At 40.6% G+C, this 4764-nt stretch overlaps 1 non-coding gene across 1 annotated transcript; it reads right to left on the bottom strand.

Moving 5' to 3' along the window:
* Positions 1-4255: 4255 nt before the first annotated feature.
* On the bottom strand, positions 4256-4321 carry LOC136145298 (small nucleolar RNA SNORD58). Its single transcript, XR_010658742.1, has one exon. It is a non-coding gene; the product is annotated as a small nucleolar RNA SNORD58 (small nucleolar RNA).
* Positions 4322-4764: the final 443 nt, after the last annotated feature.

Here is a 4764-nt window from a genome sequence, read left to right as displayed (position 1 = left end):
TGTGTGGTGCTTCTTCTGGCCGAGCGCTGGATCAGTGGGCCCGGGGTGCCTAAGGTCTGAAGTCAAGGCCCTTTACATTTTTCATCATGAGATAGCCCTAGCCTTGAACGAACCCACAAATAAGAGGCGACATAAACTCCAAGTCTCTTAACAGGAACTCGGAGCTTATAACCCCCTGGCCCAAAACAATCTTTGCAGCTTTATTTCCCATCGCAGCCATAACTGTTTCAAATTGTCCCAGTCAGGACCACGGCCCCTCACCGTAGTCTATTTCCAGTTGGCCCTGCTGGGAATGACTGTGCCATTACTTCTGTTTCTCTTGGTTGTTTGTAGGTTACATGAAACGCACATCTCTGTGATGCTTTTTCAGACTTGTCCTGCTCTGTGGATTTGCAGGCCTCCTTGCGCCCCACTCCTGCTAGCATGTCACATCCTTCCGTAAGAGCAGATCACGTTTTGGAAAACAGGGCACAGTGAGGCAGGTGAGCAAAGTGGTTGGCAGATCCCACTGTGGAGCAAAAGCGCTAACATTAAAATCTACGTTTCACAACTGGCTGGGAATGTGATTTCGAGCCATTTCCATAAGCTCTCTAAATCTCAACTCCCTCTGCACAAACATTCAGATAATTGTGGTAACTCTTCTAAGAGTTTTGAAGAAAATGCAGTGAAATATGTAAATATCTAAGCAGAGTGCATGGCACTGAAGCTATGCTCAATTCCTATCCACTATCATCATCACCATCACATCACCATCGTCATCATCAAGATACCATCATTCCCATTAGAAGCAGCAGCAACATCATCACCAGTAACATTATCATTATTATCATCCTCACCATCCCCAGCATATCATAATTAACATCACCACCATCATCACCCTCATTGTTATTCCTGTGATGGTCATCATCTTATCACCATCATCTCATCATCTCCATCATCAACATAATCATCAACACCATCATCATCACTGTCATGCCCATGATGGTCATCATCTCACCATCTCCATCATCTCATCATCTCCATCATCTCATCATCTCACCATCTCCATCATCTCATCATCTCACCATCTCCATCATCTCATCATCTCACCATCTCCATCATCTCATCATCTCATCATCTCATCACCTCTATCATCTCACCATCTCCATCATCTCACCATCTCATCATCTCATCATCTCATCATCTCCATCATCTCACCATCTCCATCATCTCATCACCTCTATCATCTCACCATCTCCATCATCTCACCATCTCATCATCTCATCATCTCACCATCTCCATCATCTCACCATCTCCATCATCTCATCATCTCCATCATCTCATCATCTCACCATCTCCATCATCTCATCATCTCCATCATCTCACCATCTCCATCATCTCATCACCTCTATCATCTCACCATCTCCATCATCTCACCATCTCACCATCTCCATCATCTCATCACCTCTATCATCTCACCATCTCCATCATCTCACCATCTCCATCATCTCATCACCTCTATCATCTCACCATCTCCATCATCTCACCATCTCACCATTTCCATCATCTCATCACCTCTATCATCTCACCATCTCCATCATCTCACCATCTCCATCATCTCACCATCTCCATCATCTCATCACCTCTATCATCTCACCATCTCCATCATCTCACCATCTCCATCATCTCATCACCTCTATCATCTCACCATCTCCATCATCTCACCATCTCCATCATCTCATCATCTCCATCATCTCACCATCTCCATCATCTCACCATCTCCATCATCTCATCACCTCTATCATCTCACCATCTCCATCATCTCATCATCTCACCATCTCCATCATCTCATCATCTCACCATCTCCATCATCTCACCATCTCCATCATCTCACCATCTCCATCATCTCATCCTCTCCATCCTTCTTGTTATCATCTTCATTAATGCCATCATTATTCTTATGATGCTCCTCATCCCTATCATCTTCATCACTGTCATCAGTATCAACATGACTGCTGCCATCATCTGTGTTCCCAGGTCTAGTTCAGTTCTTAGCCTTAGGATCTCCTGGAGGTTGCCATCCAACTGTCACATGAGTAAACTTGAAATTTGAGATGATGGTGGCCATGCGCTCAATGGTGACCTCCTGAGGGACCTTTAGCCAGAACTACCCAGGGAAGCCACTGCAGATTCCAGGCCCCTGGAAACCGTGAGATGATGCTTTCTTCTCTCTTTTCTTCAGAGATAAATGAGCCTATAATTTCCTTATTGTCTGATATATGGAACCTATTTTGTATCTATTTTTTTTTCAGTAAATACCTTTATTTTTAAATAAATATCTAAATATATTTTAATTAAATTTGAGTTACTATTAAATATTTCTATGCTAATTTTTATCCTCTTAAAAACATTTGTACATTTTTAGCTTCTCACTGAACACCCTTCTCCCATCACAGTAGTCAAGTGTTTTTTAAATTTATTTTTAAACCTAAATTATAGTGTGAAGTTGAAGTGAAAGTGTTAGTCGCTCAGTGGTGTCCGACTCTTCACGACCCCATGGACTGTAGCCCGCCAGGCTCCTCTGTCCATGGAAGTCTCCAGGCAAGAATACTGGAGTGGGTAGCCATTCCCTTCTCCAGGGGATCTTCCCAACCCAGGGATTGAACCTGGGTCTCCTGCATTGCAGGCAGATTCTAAGCCACCAGGGAAGCCCAAATTATAGTGTATATCCTCCTAAATGTTCTCATTTAAAATCATTTTGCACTGTCCTATAGGAATAACAACTAGAATGGGCAGTTTTTGTTTACATTATTGATTTTGCTGGCCTTCTCTCTCTGCTTGGATGAACTTCGTTTATTTCTTGTTTGTTGTTTAGTGAGCTGTTTTACTAAGGAGCTGGTTTTGATCCAGTGTAGCTCATTCTACATAGGTTTACAGTCTCCGTGTTCACCCTTACTAAAAAGTCAACAGAAATGTTTGCCGTCATGTTCCTACTAGTTATTTCGGATCCTGACCTTACGGCCCAGCTCCCACCCCTTCTGCTGGGCTTTTCTCTTCCTTCTTAGTCCCGCATGTCCTTAAGGAAAAGTTAAGCTGGGAAGATGCATTGGTGGCAGCTTCCTTTGGCTTACTTCCCTGGTGCCGCAGGCGTGCTTGGGAGTTGGACTTGTCTATCAAGGTGCGTTTGGTGCCCCAGGTGGTGGGGTCTCAGGCTCTGATGTCAGCCTCACCTGGAGAGACGTGTGAATAGCAACACACCTTGGAGTCTCTCTGCAGCCTGCCTTGGGGCCTTCTTGGAAGCCACCGGAGTTCACGCAGCACTTTTGTTCTGTACAAAAGTGCTGTCAGGAAGTGTCTGTGGGTCTGGCTTTTCATCATTGATTTTTTAAAGTGTTCTTTATTGTGTGGATTTTCTCAAAGACTTAAGTCTTTTGTCACGTAGGCACTGCCTGACTCTTTTTTCCCCAGCCTGCAGCCTACCCATCAATTTACTTACAGATGTCATTTGATGAGCACATTGAAACAACAGTGTGTTGAAGCCCAGTTTTTCTCTTGATTTCTTTTATAGGGCTGGTGCTTTTGTGTCCTCAGAAACCTTTGCATATGTGAAAGTTGCATGTATATGACATGTGTTCTTTTGCAAGTTTTAATGGCTCTAAAAATTTTTTAATTTAGTCTATGATTCATTTAAAATGTATACTAGATAGTGTGTCTATATAAGGTAGAGATTTCATTTTTTTTAATATGGATACTTGATCATTTAGCAAGTTGACCTTATGAAATTCACTTATCTGTTATATTCTTCTTTTTTTTAGAGCCCTTAGATTTTTCTGTAGATACAACCATATCCTTGAGAATAAAGAGTTTGAATTCCTTCTTTGTAATGTTTGTCTTTTTCCTGTTCCTTGCCCATTGCTCTAAGATGCCCAGTCCAAGGTTGGGTATAAAAAGTGAGGATGGGCATCTCTGCCTTATACACAATGAGAGAAGACAAGCATTCACTATTTTATGATTAAGTGTGATGACAGCTGTGGGGTTTTGTAGATGCTTGCTATCTATTTCTTATTGATGCTTATTATCATCATGAACAGTTATTAAAATATATAAAATAATGTTTATTCTTTCATTAAAATGGTCAGATGATTTTTCTTATTGATACTCTTTTATAATTGAGGTATAATTGATTGATACTCTTTTTTTTTTTCAAGAATAACTGTCAACATATATTTACAGCAACTCACGGTTTAACATTTATGTACTATAAACTCTGTCCACAGCTGCTCAGAGAGTAGTTGTTTTCATGATTAATCCAAAGGTGTCCTAAGAAATGCCATCATCACAGTGATTGATACTCTTAATCTGGTGAATTACCATGGATTGTTTCTCAATGCTGAAAACACCCCAACAGTCCTGAGATAAACTTCACTTGATCATATTTTATAAACTTCTAGATTCATTTTACCAACATTTTGTTACAAATTTTTGCATATATATCCTATTCCTTCCTTCCTGATTTTGTGCTCTATATTTCACTTACAGATTTTACAGGCTCCACAATACTGTGTTATTTTTGCTTTCTACAGTCATTATGTTCTAATGAAAAATGTACAGAATAAGATTTTTCATATATTTATGTACATATTTATAGTGTCTGATATGCTCTTATTTTTCCTGTAGATCTGAATTTCCATCAAGTGTCTTTTCTATACCTTTTCCACTGTATTTTCTTCACATATTTTTCACAGCTGTGTTGAAGCCCCCATCTGCTAATTCCAACCTCTGAAC

Source organism: Muntiacus reevesi, chromosome 12 (assembly GCF_963930625.1).
Source record: "Muntiacus reevesi chromosome 12, mMunRee1.1, whole genome shotgun sequence".
NCBI classification, from domain to species: domain Eukaryota; kingdom Metazoa; phylum Chordata; class Mammalia; order Artiodactyla; family Cervidae; genus Muntiacus; species Muntiacus reevesi.
This window is presented reverse-complemented; position numbering and strand designations above follow the sequence as displayed.